The following is an 18,957-nucleotide window of genomic DNA, read 5'->3' as shown; positions in this document are numbered from 1 at the left end:
GATAAAATCAAATGCCCATCTGAAGATGGAATGCTGGAATTCCAATATCAACTCTCGACTTTGAATTTCACAGATACTCTAAATGTCACTAAAAGGAGGTGGGGATATATGTAGTAATGAGACAGGTTCAATGGCTACAGCTAGTTCTGTGTTATAAATAAGAGGAGAAACACCTGTCAAAAGAATGTAAAGGGTGAATTAAACATTTCATTATGTCTTGTTCTCCGTGTTGCAAATAATGTTTCCTCCCACACTTTACAGCTGACAGCCATAGGTGTTCATTACTACAGGTTTCTGTGGGTGCCACACACAGGGCGCCTCAGCCAGTGCCACAGTCTGCAGTATCAGAAGGCTGTAGTTACCAGAGCTTCCACCATCTCATGACTTGACTTTGGACTCTTCACCATTTGAGAGAAAGAACAAGAGGGAGTGTCAAAGAGATTATAGCTTATATTATATTCATTATGTTATACATATATTACAGCTTTCTGGCAAAAGCCATGTGTTCACTTAAATCTATTTTCTTCAGAGGTAGGGCCATCGGGGACATTTAGAGGTCATCTGCTTTATATAGAGATAGTCTAATCTTCTTTTCTCACTATATAGCCAAGGAAAACGAGTTGCAAAGTGGCTAATTACCTTGTCCAATGTACCATAGCCTGATTCAGTATTACAAGAGCCGAAATATCCACATAAGATGCTAAACTCCCTGACAAGAGAAAGGCAAGAATGGACAGACAGGGCTTCAGAAGACTCAGTGGCCCTTCATTTAGACCAGCTGTATTTCCATTAGTTTTGTGTATTAGCTTTTCTTGCTAGATGTCTTTGAATGAAATGGTTCTGCTGGTCGGAAATAATGTGAAAATGATTGCTTTTAATAAATTTTATTTGATAAAGCTTTTCAGGTTTAATCTTGAGCTGAAAAGATATTCTAACCACAGTTATGCATTTTTTCTGACCTTATATCATTTTATCTAAAAATTATTTTTGTTACTTATAAATAGATAAAGGTTTTAATAATGAGTTTTTCTGTCTCAATATTTGAAAATGTCAGTTTTAATCCTTTTATCAATAACTTAATTAAACCAATTTAAAACATCATTTCATTGAATTCTTCTCTCCCAGCCATTATGGTCGATAGGGGAGAATTTGGAAACCACAAATATATACCTTTGAAAAAATTTGTCTAGTCATGGAGGTAGGAATGGCTTCACATGAGCTTGGATGTTTCAAGTCTTTAATGTCCTCCTATCAATGTCATCGTAAAACCTGCCACCTCTATACAGCAAAACAGGAGCATAACCTCAGGAAGACACATGATGAGAAAAGAAAGCCCTTCATGAGAGGTCTGTTGATTCTCTAGCCAATTTTCTGAAACTTGTTTCAAGATTTTAAGCTGTCTTTAAATATATCATCTGAGAGACTCTGTTTATCAACTGGCATTAGTTTACTTGCTTGGAGTTGATACACTATCTCTAATTCTTCTAAAAGCATCTTTACAAATGCTGAAACCTTAATTCTGAGTGTTGTACCTTCGATGAACAAATATTGCCATCTTCAAACACTTACTAAAGTCAATGTGGAAACTACCCACATGTATTCGTTTATGTTGCTTCTCTGAGTGTATATGCCCAGTGTAACCAAAAGGTAGGCATCATTCACATAGATAGGTAAAGGAACAGACAGATTTGTAGACATATGTCAATAAATGGCCCTTGGGAAATTTGACAAGACAAGAACAACCTAGAAGAACAGGGGTATTGAAGTATGGGTTCCTACAACTGTCCTTTGTCATAGATGGTTGTTTATCTGTTTTACTCATCCCTTCCCACAGGAAGCAGTCAGACTATTGCTGGAGAAAAGGCAACTTGTACAAACATGCATTTGGTTAGCACCCCCACACCTAACAATGCGTGCCTCCATATTTTACCTGGAAAAGCAGGACTCAACTGGTTTCAGTCTTCACTGTCTCTTCCTCCAGCACACTGCCTTAGAGAGAACTAAAAAACATATCACAAACATTTAGAGGGGAGAAGGGAAACTCAATTGATTTTCTGAAAGCAATTTGTTAATTAACATCAAAGGAATGAATTCTGACTTGCATAGCCTAGTGAGTGGCATTTTTCCATAGTCCTGGTTGCTATGGTGATAAAGGAAACTCGTTTGTTCTGGGTCACTCCTAAATTTGTGCATGAAAGCATAAGAGATTATTGCTGTCTAATCAAGTTATATGGAAAAGTTGAAGGGGAGGTGCTGTGTTTTATGGCCATCAACCTTCAACGGAATAAAACACAATGATAGAGAAAAAGGGGGATTATATCATCCTTAAAAAAAAATAGAGCAGAGACTTTCTAACTGACCCCTCAGCCTCTTCCAGCGAAGTACCTTTTTTGTCCCCCTTGCACTAATATGAAGAATGTGGAATCACGTTTCTTGAAGGGAATTAGAGTACATATTGAAAAACTCTACAACCCGACTTTGCATAATGAATGAGGAGTAGGGTGTGCATTCATTAAGCAATTTTACTTTTGAACTTCAATTCTACAGCATGTCAAATGCCTCACTAGCTCTGCTTTGCCAGGAAGCCAAGTTCTGTTACAATTAACATAGTTGGGAGAGCTGGAACGGTGAGGCTGCGTCTCACCTCTTCTTTACCAGATGTCCTGGCCCCTGTGGCGTGTAGATTTAAGCATATTTGCACATTAGTCTTCTGCCCAACACCTCTGCTACTCCTGGAGCAGATGGTAGTACTGTATTTCATGATTGGACTTCCTGTGTCAACCAAAATATTGCAGTTATAATATATTTTCATTTTGATCTTTATAACCTTCCTCGCAAAAAGAATCGTGTAGATGTGAATTCCGGTCTGGGTTCTGTCATTTTAAGGCATATGGTTTTGTAAAATCCTTTAATATATTTGATTCTTCAGACACTTTACCTATAAAATTAATATAACAGGCTCGTATACTGAGGAGTTTTAGGGTATTTTCTGGTATTTGGCTTCAACTGATAAAGAACTATTTATATACAATGTTTAGCAGTGTACTCTGCGGGGTTGTGAATGAGAATGATTCTTCATAGGCTCATAGGTTTGAGTTCTTATTTCCCAGTTAGTTAATCTGTTTGGAAAGGATTAGAAAGTGTGGTCCTACTGGAGTAGGTGTTGCCTTATTGGAGAAGGTTAACCCTGTGGGTGGGCTTTGCTGTTTCAAAAGCCGACCCAATCCCTGTGTGTTTCCACCCTGCCTGCAGCCCACTGATCAGGATATAAAGCTACTACTCTGGCACCATAATCTCTGCCATGATGATAATGAACTAACTCTCTGACTGTAAGGAACCCTCCGGCTAAAGGTTTCCTTTTGTAAGAATCGCCTTGGTCATCTTATCTGTTCGAACCAAAGAACAATAACCAAGACATGCTACTGTAAGTATTTATTGTTTTATGCAATTCTGGTAGTTAAGGCCATGGATCTGTGTAACTACATGGTTCTAGCTCAAGACTCAATGGTATACTTAGATATCAACCATGAAGCTTCACCTAGAGGTTCCCCTGAGGCAACATACCTGCTTCCAAGATCACCCCTGTGGCTTCTGGAAAGCTATGCTTTCCTGTTTACTGAAGTCAATAGTCCTCATCATGTGACTTCTCCGTGCAGCTGGCTCTCTGCAGTGAGCTATCCATGGAGAAAGAGTAACAAACAGAACAAGAAATGCCTCAGAGTGTTTACAAACTACTTTCAGAAGTGACAGTGATCACCCTTGCCGGGTTTTAGTTAGAAGCCCACAGCTAATATGCAAAGAGGTGGACTAAATCTCCATCCCCCAGAGAGGAGAAGTAAGCTCTTCCACTTGAAGAGATGAGCTTCATGGAGCCTGTAGACACAGCTGTACAACCATATAGTGTCCCTAAGAGCCACAGTTCTCATCAAAACACATACCCTTCCCAAGCCAGCCAAAGCTAAGTCTTGTAATCTCACCTCAAAGTCCAGATCTCATCATCTCAGTGAAGTACAAGGACTGGGAAGACTATCTAGACATCATCCCTTAAGGGTAGCTTGTTGAGTTCCTCTGAAATTGTTATTTCACCCAGTATACCTAAACAAAACACAAATGCATGCACGCACATGCGCACGCACTCACGCACGCACACATGCACGCACAAACGCACATGCATGCACCCACACCAGCCGTATACAGCGGCTAAAAATTTCTGAACTGAACACGGATAGATTAGGTACATGAGTTTCAATTTTCCATAGCCACTGTAAAATCCAGCTAAGCAATATCGGATGCTCACTGAGGTCCCATACTGAGAAAAATTCTCTATGGCTTTTGCCTCTATTGCTACTCTTCCTCTCTTTAATAGAAGATGTCATGAAGAACACAGTTATCACTGATCGGGTTTCTTTTTTCCAGCATGTTTTCTAGCGGTAGAATTTTTGAGGACCAAAGGCCTCCTGTTTGTTTTATTTTATTTCTTTTCTTTTGATTTCATGTTGGCAATGTCACCGCATACATAATTGCAAAAAAAATAAAATAAAATAATTGAAAAATGTGGCCTTCTGAGAATTGTGGGGCTGTATTCTATTAGACAAAAACTGTTTCCTTGATTTGCTTAAAATAAACCATCCTCTGCTTCCAAATTCCCGAGAATACTCAGGGCCAGTGCCCTAAACATTTCTAATACCCTGCTCTCTGATTTCAAGGCTCTATAAGATTTATAGTGATATTTGAAGCAAGTCTTTTGTCTCAACTAAAAAATCTCAAGGCACCTACCAAGATCTTTGGAACTCTGATGTTGCAGTTTTGAAGTCACCATTCACATCATCTTTAAGTTATAGTTCATGACAATACCCTATACATTCAGTTTACTTAATGGTACTGAGTACCATCTAGAAACTCTGAAAATTTTCACACCCATCCTCTAAGTTTGAATCTCTATCTTTCTTCTCCTTTTACCATAAGACTCGAGAAGCCAAACAGTGTCTGGGAAACCATTCTTAGAAACCGTAGGCAGAAGTTCACTATGTACTGAGCCTGACGATCCAGCTCAAAGTCAGTGCTGGTACTTAGCATGGGAACTTAGTACCCATTGATTGCAGGTACTGTTTTGTGTTTGATTTCTATTACAAGCAAACAAACTGTGAGAATGTGGTAGAGGAGGCAAGATCACACTACAGCTCTCTTTAATTTAAAAGACAAGTAGCAACTGGGTGTGTCAGTCATGTTCTCCTTTCTATAAGTGTTTTGTCCAGTCTACACTCCAAAAGGAATCATATGCAACGACTTGTAGCAATGAATATGAAGAACTTACAGACATACTCAATTGAAAACTACTTAATTCTCTTATCTTTCTGTATTTGTAAAATCTATATAAATACAATGAATTACCAACTAGTATTGCTCTCAATTTTGTATTATACTGAATTAGAATAAAGAAAACACTTATTTCACAGAGTAGATCAATAGTGATTACTTTTAAGTTAAAGAGAGACACATTTTCTATATATTACCCCAGTCTTCCTAAAGATCCTGCAAGAAATGGCGCTATCATTCTTACTTGGCATACCGGAAGCTTGGACTCAGAGAATGCAACGTTTGCAGTTCACGTTAGCATTGCTAGTAAGTAACAAAAGTGGAATCACACCACCGTAAACAGTTTGTTCTCTTGTACCAAAATGGTGCCGAGGGTTCTCTTTTTGGAAAATAGGCCTTGGAAGTGGGAATGCATCAGGATCCTTCAGAGGCAAGCACTGGAAATATAAAACATTGTGTCAATTATTTTATGAGACAGAATTTTTGATTATGTGAGACTCATGTATTTTGACTCAAAGGCCCTAAGCCTACATGCCAATACACTTCAAGAAACAGGACATAGTTATGTGTCCGTTCAACATTGACTGGGCACACAATCCCACATTCTGCACATTATGGCCAGAGCTTAAAGAGAGACTTTCAAAGCCTCTAAATGAGTGTAGAATATCGGATCTGTTGAGGGAAATGAGGAATGAGCACTGAGAGTTATCATAAGTAAATCACTTGACTTTGCCAGTAGATAGATGCTGCACAGGAAACCAATCAGAAAGTCAGCAGCACACACTACCATGTCCTCCTTCTTGTTCCATGTGCTGACTAAGCAGCTCTTGGTCCGTTGAATCTGCTCTCTACAGGGCTGGAGCAAAGCAGGCGTTTGCTTCAGGATCTGCTCCAAATGTTAACTCATGTTGGCTGATCCTCACTGATCCACTGTGGTAGCCAGAGCATGTCATTTTTATGGAGGTGGGGAGGCATAAAAGGGACCTGTAAAAGCCCCCGATGTCTCTTAAAGACCAAACTCAGAGCGGTCACACACTTTCTCCGCTTTCCACTGCCACAATTCACAGATGGCCATCTCGGACCTAATGGAGTGAGAAAATAAACTCAGCCATCAATGGAAAAGCTAAAAAGTTATAAAGAGCAGACATAACTACAGGAAAGAGTAATGAATTCAGAGCAGTAACAGTCATAAAACATATCAAATTCCTTATGAGGCATCAAGAAAGGTAGAGTAAACAATTATGAGACCTTCCATAACTGATCTCCTTTCCTAGCTAAATGGGAAAGTAACAAGCCCGGCACCTCAGCTTCCTCATCTTGAAAAGATGTTTGTAAAGATCAGAAGTGATCACTTATGTGAAAGTGAACACCAGTTGTACATAGCAACAACTCAGTCAAAGCAAAGGAATTGAAAAACTCTCAGAGAATTTACATCCTACCAGAGGAGGCAAGAAATCTATTTCTGAAACAACTAGAAAGTGATTATTAGTCAACCTGTAAGCCAGGATAAACAGCACATAAAATACTGATTCGCAAAGAGAGGATCCTAGTTATGAAAGTCATCTTATTTGTGCTCGATGGTGCTCAGCAAGTAAAAAATAAAACCTTCAGTTTTCTCTCTTTCATTCCTTAACAATTAATTTCAGGAGAGTATGCATATATTTCCATTCATCTTAACTGTTTGTAAGATATTCTGGCAGGGAAGTGACATGGTTGTCATGGAAGCAATCAGGAATCAGCCGTCAGAACTCTGGAGAGGAAATGCAGCTGACCATGATGCTCCTTTTTGCAATACAAAGGCTACTTCTCACAGCAAGTCACTTGTTAAAGCCAATTCTTCAACATTGCCATTTGTGATACCAATTCAAATCCACTAAGGGACATGCTACTACCAGAGACCAAATATGGGCATTCGTAGGTGTGCGTAAGTGATGACTATGTGTATATTTTTGTATATTTTAGGCACAGTGGATAGTCATTCCATCATTCCTTTGGTTAAGAATTGTCCTACATACGAGATATCTAGACTCAAAGATCCTTTCTTCTTAAGTTCAACTTTGTAATTACAGTGGGTGAAAACTCTAGTCTAGAAGGGATGTCAAGTCACTTGAAAAACTTAAAAATGTTCATGATAACAGGTGACATTATATGTAGAAGGTATAATCACATGTGTATGCAGTGCACACACCCTACATGACCTGTACCTGCTTTCTTTTTTTCTTTTTTTCTCTTTTTGGCTGAACCCCCATTTGAACGAACTATGTTTTAAATGAAGTATCATCTATGTTTTTCTATACACGCTGCCTTTCAGGGGAATTCCATGTCTGTCTGTAGAAAGATTGCGCTACATACCCTGGAGCAGGATAGACAGGACACTAGGTCACTCAGAGAAGTCCTAGAAGGCAGAGAAGGTGGGTCAGACAGACAAGTATAATGTGTTTATGTTGCAAGAAAGGATAGCATGTTAAGTGTTGCTTGCTCCAAGAGAAACAGAATTCATAAACGAGGTGACATTCAAGCAACCCATAAAAGATGGATAAGATTTTATTAAAGAAATCCAAAGTTGGAAGAACATACTGTGGAAATAAAAACAAGAATATGTCAAGAGTGGAGACCTTTCTCAGTAATTAAGAGTACTTACTGCTCTTCCAGAGGACCAGAGTTTGGTTCCCAGAACCCCATAAGGCATCACAACATTTTTTAACTCTAGTACCAGGGGATCTGTGATATCAAATAATTAATGTTTAGATTAAACACATAAAGTAAATTAAATCCTGTCTTTAAAAGGATATATAAACAAGTAGATGTATTACAGATCTTTATAACTCTTTAATCTTAGACTTAGGCAAAATATTAAGGCTGGAGACTTAGTTATGGAAGTGACAAGAGTATTAGTAATGTACAAAACCACACAGAGAGAAAGAAATGTATAGAGAAACTGAGAGCAGAGAAAAGAAAACAAAAGAAAGAGAATGAAGAATGAAAACAGCAAAAGAGAGTGAGAAATGATCACAATTATTAATAAAAGGACTGCGATGTCAAAGAACATAAGAGTACCAAGTTCAAAATGAAAACATCAATCACGACCAAGAAGAAAACACTGGTGAAACATAATTAATTCGCTAGAGAAGGGAATTTTATTATGAATGAGAAAATAATAAGGAAAGAGCAAGAGAACAGAAAGAAAATCTTAAGATGAATGAGACAGGCGTTTGGGTTAAGTCCACAGGTAGTTCTTGATCCTATCACTTGACTGACAGATACTTTGAGAATTGATACCACAAACTAACCTTGTTCTTTTCTTCCTTTAACTGGATGCTTAGAGCTACTGTGCCTTAATTTGGCAGGAACTTCTGCAAGGGACCCAAGTTTTGGGTGTTTCCCTTTTTAACTCCTTAATTTCTGAGGCTGGCCTTACTTTACTAATTGAATAGTGTTGCCAATATGCACCTTCAAAAGCACTCAATTAAGAACGGTCTCTGCTTTCCTCAGCTTGGGCTTACCTCAGGCTTAGAAGCTATCAGTGGGAGATGGATAGGAATTCAATTTGCCTTCTCCTCTTTTCAGTGTGTCCATTTCTATTTTTACCCCTCTAGATGATCACTAATTAAGGAGTAGACTTTGGAGACAATAGTCTGATTGATATAAGCTGATACGGCCCAAACAACTGTCATCCTCTGTCCTCACCCAAGAGATTGGAACTTCAGATTCTCATGCTTTTTGACAATTTAAATGTCTGAGATAGGGGAAAGAATTCCAGCCTGGCTGTCTGTTCTCAGTTCTACTCTTCTCTTCTGATGTTCTATGTCCAAGCTCTTCTGGTCACTTCATGCTGCCATGCAGTTCTTAAGAAATTCATAAGATTACACTGTGCTTCAAGAGTCATAAGCCACGTAATACTGTAGGGAATGTTCATGGTTTTCAGTACTTGATTGAGAACATTTTCGTCTGAAACAGCTTCTCTACTTCCAGCTTGCAGAGTGAGTCACTCCATGTACCAGGCTTTGACTTCAGATATTTCCCCACAAGAAATACTTACCAGCCCTTGCATTCTCAACCCAAAATATACTCACCTACCCATCTCCAGGGCACTTTTGTTGAAGTCTTTTTGTTTCTCACAGTCTTGTAAATTGGATCCAAGGCTTGTATATCCTAAATAAATACTGTACAAAGCTGTGCCTTTTGGGGGTCATATTGAAAAGGATTTTACTTGGCATAAAATAATGCTGAGATGTGATAACTCAGACTTTGAATATTTTCCCTAATGTATCCTTCTTGTACATCTCAATTCTCTAGCTCATATATTCAAGAGGTAGGTGTGGGCCCATGTTGTATAGGTGGTTTTGAGTAATCTCATTTGAGATTTCTGTAGAGTCAGTTTACTATCTCTTTTTAGAATGAAAGAGGTTTTGGAAGTATTGTGTTGTTTCTAGCCAAGAACTTATACAGAAAATACGAGATAACAGGAAGTGTTCAATTTAGCATCCTGGTACATTAGTAAAATGGGACATTAGATCATTTCTTGAGAACAAATGCCCTATTGAAGACATTTGGGGATTTCTGTGGTCAATAAAACAGAAAACAGGGCTCTGGTAAGTGGATCAGGTAGTCAATTAGCAATGAGGAAAAGATGTGAGGAAAAGCATTTGTGAGTCTTGATAACATCCTATGAAGAAGCCTATAAATAGTTATGGGAATAGTGCTGTCAAATTCAATAATATGATAAATAAAGGAAGGAACAAACAGAGCAGCCCACACACCAGTGATAATCATCATCTAATATTTTAAGACATTGATTTTTAAAAATAGGTCAAGGTCTACAGGAAGAATGTACACAGAATGGACAAAGAGCCATAGTTATACCATTTAGTAAGCTTCCTTTGTGTAGAAGGAGTTTTTATCTTTATTTATGTCTCTTGAAGTGTTGTTTTGGCTTAACAAAAATAAAAGAGATACTTCAGTGTCCAGCCTTTCCCATAATTCACTGTAACTATAAAGGAGGGTGGAGAATTGAGCTAAGGTCTGACCCATAGGGTAGGCATTTGAGTGAATAAGGCTGGAGTAGGTTGGAGAATGAATGAGTATAGACCTGAATGAAAGGAAAAGTTGAAGTTCTCATGAGGTTAAGTGGTGGGATACTGTAAAGCAAGATCAGAAGATCAGAGAAGCCAACACAGAGTATTTGCGATGAACAAGTGTGCCTGCACCATGAGATGCCCAGGTAGAGCAGAGCTGAGGTTACTGGCATACAAAACAACCTAAGCATGGGATCGCGATTATAAACCATCATTCACTTGACCCTTTCAATTCTGTGTCCAATCAAAGGGACTAAGAAAAACTAGAAACTGGGCAATCTGCGATTTAAGGAATGAATATATTTGCAGAGAACTAAGCAGACATGTCATTAAAGAATATAAACATAAAAAGAATCTTTAATAGGCAGGCTTTGTAAAGGTTTGTAATTGCCATATATAAAGAATGGCCAATGGATGGGAGATTGCAGTTGGGGGAACTGGTTTTCTATTCCTAATTTTTTAACTCCTTGGTGGGAGAATATGCGTCACACCTAAAGAAAAGTGATTTTGAGAATGAAAAGGGTAAGAGTGTACTGCCCAATTTCCATGCTCCCAAGAAGCCTTTCTAGACTAACTAGTTCAAAGAAATCCAATGTTCAATCAGTCTTATCCTAGCTTCTTCAGTTTTCTTCTTAGTAGTATGTATTATTACTTGAAACTACTCACGCTTGTTTTTAATGCCTTAATTTAGTACCTAAAATACTGGCTTCATTATGTCCTTGTACAGTCATACCTTGCACTAGATTCATTTTCATCTCTTCTCCCCTCCCTCCTCCCTCCCACTTTGCTCTACTTCCTGCTACTGAATAGCCTCCCGTTACATGCAGGTCTTCCTTTGTTTTTCGTCTAGATTTTATAGATGAGAGAGTACTGATCATGTTTTTCTAATAATTTTCCCATCTTTAGCACAGGAGTACTATGACAACAGGAAATCTGTTAACATGTATAGACCCATCACGGAGAACCAAGACTGAATACTTAGTAAATTATTTCAGACGAATACATTAAATGTCAGATTAAATGTAAAGGAAACTCTCATGAATTTGTCCAAGCTTTCTTACACTATAAAGGACAGCAAGGATAGTGATAAAACTCTTAAAAAATGGATCTGAACTACATAGAGGTGTGCTTAGTGAATTGCAAAATATATATAAACAGAGAGAGACACTCAACCTTCATTTGTAAGAATGGAGGACGTAGAGGCTTAAGAGAAGCTGAGCATTCCTGAATCAGGGCCAGTGCAGGAAAATAATTGGCCCATGTGCCACTGTATTTCTCCTTGGAAATGTGTTCATAAATGGAATAGTAGAGCTTTCATGAATTGTGGTTTCTTTACTACATGTGACTACCCAATTGTGGTAACTGGGGAGGACGTTTAGGAAGGGTGTGACAGATGTCTCTTGTTCTTCCCTCTTTTATGATTATCCTTATAACTACTGATGGGTGGAAAATAGCAGAATGTATTTTTTTTCCCAAGGAGAGTGTCGACATAATTCCCTCTGTAAGAAGAAAATGTCTGTTGAAGACAAAGTCCCCACAAAATAATATTTTATGGGCTAAGGGGCTTCAAATGAGAGAGGAAAGATAAGAGGAAAATGGGAGCTGTAGTTTATAGCTAGCTCCGAAACACGGGTATAAAGTGGGAAGTCAGAGTCTGCCAATAGACAGTCAACCCTCGAAAGAGAAGGTAGAAACTTTTTGGTTTGCATTCTCACTGAATGCTTTTACCTGAGCTTGCATTTTTAAGTCAGTCATGAAGGGGAACCAAGACAGAAACTCAAGGCAGGAACCGAGAGCCAGAGACTGAAGCAGAGACAAGGAAGGGGTACTGCTTGCTTGCTTGCTCTTTGTGGCTTGTTCAACCTGCTTTTTTAAAAATTCCTTATTAAAGAAACTTGAATTTGGATTAAATCAACAATGTGTTTGTCAGATTTTCTTAGATTTCTGTGATGAATTAACCAAAAGCAGAACAGATACTTGACCTTCTATTTCTAGAGAAAGAGTTTGTCTGGTGAATCTTACAAACTCGCTCTTCGTAGAACTTTCCAGAATAATCTGTCCTTCTGGTAATTTTTTTTTTAATAAAGCAAAATGACAAAGTCCCGTGGTTTCTGTTTGGAGCTTATTTAGACCTGAACTGACTGAAGTAAAGAAAATCATCCAAATGCTGGAAAACATTGATTCTCTAAATTCTGACCAAATAGTTTGGAATGGATGCTTATCCGAACACATTAGGGCTCATTAGGTAAAACACAGGAGCTGTCAGGGAGGATTAGTGGGGGCCCTTCCTGTTTGTTTGTATTTGCTTACTGGGGCTTCTACAGTCAGGCTGGGTTGGGAGCTATGCAGCAGTGACTGATCTGAGGAGAAATTAATTAGAATATAGGAAAACGAGGGATTTTGTAAATGATTCAGATTAAAACTTTAAACAAACATAGGAGAAATTCAAAGTACAAACAGAATTTTAAAACAGGGCAAGATAGAAACTTTGTGGTCTGGGATCCTGGAGAGGAAGCCCTATGAAGGCAGAGACCCGGGTTATCACACTGAGTGTTGTCACCTTGGACACAGTGGTACCACATGGTGAAATTCTGAGGGTTTGGGGGAGTGGTGGGAGCTACCTGGTTTCCTCATTCACTCATTTTACACCTAGAAGATTTAGACACCTTTCACTTCTCTCACCTATTTACCTTAACTCCTGTTTCTTCATCTGTGAAATGAAGATAACATTAGACTACATTGTGTAAGTGTATTGGATAGGTGAACTGAAATGTATGGAACACAGTCTTCCTCTTCCTCATTATTTATTATCACCTCCTCATCATGACGACTGACATACCATCAATGCTACCATGTCTGATACTTACAGTTTACATTACTGTGACTGCATAGTAGCAGATATTCAGTAAATCTGTAAGGACCCAGTAGCTCAGTGAAAGAATCTTAGCTACAAAGAGCCATTTCCCTCAGAGCTCCTCTTTGGAGAGGCTAATACTGGACTTCACCCTTGGAGTCTACATGATAGCTGTCCTAATTTGCTTTCTATTGCTGTATTAAACACCAGGAGCAAATCAACTTTGGGGGGTATAAGTGGTATTTCACTTCCCACAGACTGGCCAATAGACTAGTCGTAAGGAGGCATTTTCTCAAAAGAAAATCCTTCTTCTGAAACGACCGTACCTTATGTCAAATGGACAAAAAAAACAAACAAACAAAAACCCAGCATACTAGGACAAGTGTAGAAATGAAGAAAGCACATCCAATGTTCCAAAGGTGGGTGTTCTTGGTGTCCGTTGTTGTTTTCTTGCTTTGGACAAATATCTGAACATGGAAATAATTCTGTACTCAGTGAAACCAAAGCTCATCCCTTAAGATGAGTGAGTGGCCATTTCTCTATACCAAGGATGCTATAAGCGAAGTTGGGATGGTGATAGACCTATATTCATAACCCAGATCAGACAGCCTCGGCACAATTAGGTTGACTATTTTATTTTATTTTGTTTTATAATATTATTTTCTCAGATTAGTAGTATGTAAGGAAATTGAGTGTTTCTGGTTCTGTTTCCCTTTTAGAATAATTTGGAAATATTTGAAATATACTTTTGCTTTTTTTTTTTTAAAGAGCAGCCTCTGTTACTTTCGGTTTCCTGCTTTCTTTGTTTGTTTTGCAGTTATTGCTTGCCTTTCAAACACTGGGCAGACAAAATGCTCGCTTACTGATCACTAGTGATCCAGTGCAAGGATCCGAGATGGGAGAGAAACCTATTAAAATGCAAATCCCCCTAGAGTGATAGCCCCTAACAGCACTGTTATCACCAAAGAGGGGACCAGCAGGGTGGGTGCTATGTGAACATCTGCAGGAGGTAAGATAAAGGAAGATGTGGGAGGCAGCCAGAGGCAACACCTGTCTATCCCGTTCTTTTAGGTAAAACTGGTCATAACGCAGAGGACTAGAGGAAAATGAGAGGTGATTTTTTTTTGAACTGTGATGAAGGAATAGACAGATATGGTGAATATTTTTAAATAAGAGTTCTTGCGGGGAAGAAGGAAATTAAAGAATATCAGAGAAGTCTCCAGTCAGCATAAGAAACACAAACCAGAACTTCTAAAACCACCCAGTTAGAAACACAATCGTTTCATTGTCTTTCCTCTGACTATTTTGTACTGGTTTCTTGAAGACACACATGCTTCTGTGTGTTGTGATGGCGAGGCATTTGGCAGGGGATGGGGAAGTGATGGATTCTGTCTGTCCTACTTTGGAGCACATTTGTGACCTGACAGAGTTTGCTTCTCTTGTAGTTGATAATGTCCTTGGAATATATTTACAATGTAGGTTTGCTTTTACTTTATATTTTAATATGTGTATTGTAATTTATATTTGGAAATGTTTGTCTTTGATTTTGGTCACAAATAGTTTTTCTTTTTTTAAATGCTTCTTGAGAAGCTGGTCATCCCTTGCCTTGAGATGTCCCATCATCCATATCACCGATAGGAGATCCAGTACATTGGACTCACTGTGCAAAGACGCCCAAACATTTGGAAATGTTTGAAATATTCTTTTGGAAATGGATATCCTGGCTTTGGGAGTCTAAGTCTAGTAGAGAAAAATCAATGGTCACATGACATAGATAAAAGACAGACCTATAACATGTATCATCATACTGGACTCATATAATCTCACAGAATTACAAATAACTGCTTTGCAAATAATCTTGCTCCTTTAATGACCAGCTACGTAGCTTTGGATTTACCCGTGAAAATAGGTAAAAAGTACAGTGTTCCTGAATGGTAGACAATGAAAAGGGAAAATTGGGGTTTTAATCACAGCCTATAGGAAGAGCTCTGTGATAGAATATGCTGCAAATCTTACCAGCTGCAGGTCTCATATGAGAAGTGTTACTGGTAGAGGCAGCCTGAGGGAGTGAGAAGAGGCAAGGAGGAGGAGGAGGAGCAAAGAGGGGGAAAGGGAGAAGTAGGAGGAGGAAGAGGAACAGGAACAGGAAATGGAGGAGGAGGAGGAGGAGGAGGAGGAGGAGGAAGAGGGGGAGGAGGAGGTTGTGTGCCAGGGGATGGGTCTTTTTTTCTTTTTTTTAAAGGAGCTCTGGCAAAGTTTTATTAAAGGAGAACTTTCTTGTTTACTTCTCACCAGTCTGTTCTGTCATGCTTCTAATAATATCAGAATCACCTAGAAAATAAAAGGTTTACAAGTCACTTAATGGCAACTGATAATTACAGAATTCCCCTACATGTTTTTTAGGTAAGAAGGCAGATTAGCATAATTGTTAAAGTGGCGGCTGTCACTCTTAAAACCAATTAAAAATACCTTAAAATCTCAGTCATCCTATGACCATACAGCTCATACATTTAATGAATCAGACTTGGCTTGTCACCAGCATTGAGAAAACCAGACCCAGGTAAAGAACTAGGTCTGGGGACACATGCATGGTCGTACTATAGCGAATGTTTAGCCTGTCCTGATTATCACAAAATCAGAACAGCGAGAATATTCGCATGGGATGGGTCTTTTATCCGCGCTGTGACGCATGTAACACATGCGCAAAGGGATGTGAAGCAGGTGCCATGACGATGGATGAAGAAGCAGAGCTGTCACCTAGAAGTGACAAGTCTCATTGCTGGGCCCAGGAGCGGGTCATAAAGAACTTCTGGCTGTCTTCATATGCACCTAATTCTAACACTCCAGATAACATATCTTCTTTGCATTTAGGTTGCTTATCACTGTATTTACAGACGAAAGTTGCATCGCATAAAAATCAAACAGAAGAAAATAATAATACCATATCTCCAGTGGATATGTTCAGTATCATATCCACGCATGTGTGTGTCAAGTTGTCTGTGTGCGATGCTGTCTTAGGGTTTTACTACTGTGAGCAGACACCATGACCAAGGCAACTCTTATAAGGACAACATTTAATTGGGGCTGGCTTAGAGGTTCAGAGGGTCAGTCCATTATCATCAGTACAGGAACATCTAGCATCTAGACAGGTACGGTGCAAAAGGAGGTGAGAATTCTACATCTTCATCTGAAGGCTGCTAGCAAAATACTGGCTTCCAGGCAGTTAGGATTAGGGTATTAAAGTTCATTTCCACAGTGACACATCTACTCCAAGGCCACACCTATCCCAACAAGAACACACCTCCAAATAGTGCCATTCCCTGGGACAAGTATATACAAACCATCACAGAATGCATATAGAAGCCAAAGGATAACATGAGGTAATGTTCCTCAGGCATTGGACCTGTTTGTTCGTTCGTTTTGTCTTTTTGAGACATAGTTTCTCATTGAACTGGAACACATATAGTAGTCCAGGATACCTGACCTGCTAGCTCCAGGGATGTGACTGGTTTTGCCTTATCATCAACGGGACTGACAACAAATGCATGCCATTAGATCTGGGGAAAAAATCAAAAAACAAACAAAACAAAACAAACAAACAAAACAAAACAAAAAATAAAAAACATGACTCTGGAAATCAAATTCAAGCCTTTATGGGCTGAGGTGTCTACCCATCTCTTCAGTAATTCATAAATTGTATTAAAATTTTGAATTTCCCAAGTTCTGTTTCCCTCTCCCATTAGGTCTCTTGTCCACTGGTTATTTGATTAATCATTTTTTTCTTTTGGATTTACTCCCTTATAGAAAGAATTAAGAGTATGATTTGCCTTTTCAATTTGTTTATGACATCTAGATAAAAGGAAACTGTTCTAGAATTCTAATTTATCAAAATTGTCTTTGATGATTACACTTTTCTGTGAACTGAAGCAATCTTGGACAATCAAAGTAGTTCAAATGATATTTAAATTCTTTTGAGATATCAACTTGGAAATACAGTGGATTAGAAGCTTTGTTTATTGCTCTTTTTGCCACCTTCCCTCACTTGTGAAAGCTCAGGGTCATCCAGACATTGCCCAGTCTTTAGAGCTCATGGCCACTCAATGCCTCCAGACCAAACTCAGAAGTCCTTAGTTTATCTTCTGCCCACAGTTCAAACTCTGGATCAACAGAGACCATAATGGCTTTGACTCCATTGGTTTTGTTCAGTGAAAACATTCACTTCAGACTTAATTTGTCCCCAAGATCAAATACGGAGTCTTTGTCCTTGCGTTTCATTGTCCAGTTTCCTAAATATTTCATAAATTTCAATGGCCAAAAATATTCTAATTTCTTATTCTTTTCACCAGGGGAAAAAATAGCCCAGTTCTAAACCTAAATTTGTCTTCTTTTTAACTTATATGAAAAACAAATGGGTAAAATTGTCTCCTACTCTATAGAATAGGAATAACCTCAAATCACTTATTAGAAATTTTGATATAATGAATTTGAATATAGATATTTTAACTTATGGAATAACTTTTAATGTTCACGATGAGTGACAGCTACATATGTATGTATTACTTTGCTGAATGTACAGTAACAAAGTCCTTAAAACTAAGTAGTTTACATGACAGAAATTTGTTTCCTTGCATTTCAGATGTTTGCTATCTTTGGCACATTTGATGCCCCATAAGACATTTCTCTGTCTTACAAATAAGCACCTTCAATCTGAAACATCATAGACTATCCTTTGTGTTCATAAAAAATTGTAACTACATTCATAAATTCTCCTCTTCTTGGCAAGACGCCATCCTATTGAATTAACAACCTGTGATGGTTAGTCTGTATTCTCAACTCACAGAATTTAGAAATACCTGGAAATGAGCCAGTGGACAAGGCTATGGAAATGATATCTCAAAGTTGGAAAACCTGCCCACTCTGGGTGGCACTATTTCCTAGGAATGAGATCCTGGGTTGCATAAGAGTGGAGAAAGTTGAACACTATCATACATATTTACATTGCTTTCTTTGGGTTTGTCTTGATTGTGGATACGATAGAATTAGTTCCTTTAAACCCCTGTGATGATGGAATATGTAACCTGGAACTGTAAGCTAAATGAGTCCTTTCTCCCGTAAGTTGCTTTGGTCAGAATATTTTATCATAGCATCAGCAAAGAAAAAAACACTGGAGCAGAACCAAACTAACATCCTTATTTTCCTTTAGTCGGCTTTTAAAGTCTTTGTCTTTAACTGCATGGTATTTTTAGGTACAGGGGTGAACTTGAGGTTTAGGAATTTAAGTTACAAATTGTTTTTGGTTGAGACTGAACATATTTCATTCAGGTCAGGGGGATTACTTATGGGTATCAGCAGAGGCTGCTGAGGGATGGCACCCCCCACATCAGAAAAGAAAGTATGTTTTCTGCATAAATGAAATTGTCCGAGAACCCAGGGTTCAAGAAGTGGAGTGCTTGTGTAAACCATACTGAAGGCTTGCTCAAGTACATACATGAGCTAAGAAGATTGATTAGGCAATGCCAATGAGAGCAGCTTTGAGGAATTTCACTGAGCACAGAAGGACCATGAAGGGAGATTATCTCACTGAGGATTTTGGAAACCTGATTTTTGAAAGTAGTGAAGATCATGGGATTTCTGGTAGAAGGGAGATATTTTCTCAGTGAAGAACATTAAGTGCACAGGACAAAGCTGTCAGCCAGATTTAAAGAACTGTGT

General features: G+C 38.6%; 1 non-coding gene and 1 pseudogene across 1 annotated transcript; one reads left to right on the top strand and one right to left on the bottom strand.

The window, feature by feature from the left end:
• LOC108352072 (uncharacterized) overlaps nucleotides 1-18,957 on the top strand; it is a 2,585,468-nt pseudogene that overhangs the window by 2,195,332 nt on the left and 371,179 nt on the right.
• On the bottom strand, nucleotides 15,773-15,904 carry LOC120095384 (small nucleolar RNA SNORA72). The gene has a single exon (XR_005490861.1). It is a non-coding gene; the product is annotated as a small nucleolar RNA SNORA72 (small nucleolar RNA).

Source organism: Rattus norvegicus, chromosome 10 (assembly GCF_036323735.1).
Source record: "Rattus norvegicus strain BN/NHsdMcwi chromosome 10, GRCr8, whole genome shotgun sequence".
Taxonomy (NCBI): Eukaryota; Metazoa; Chordata; class Mammalia; order Rodentia; family Muridae; genus Rattus; species Rattus norvegicus.
Note: the sequence above shows the minus strand (reverse complement) of the source record. Positions and strands in the feature narration are given on the sequence as shown.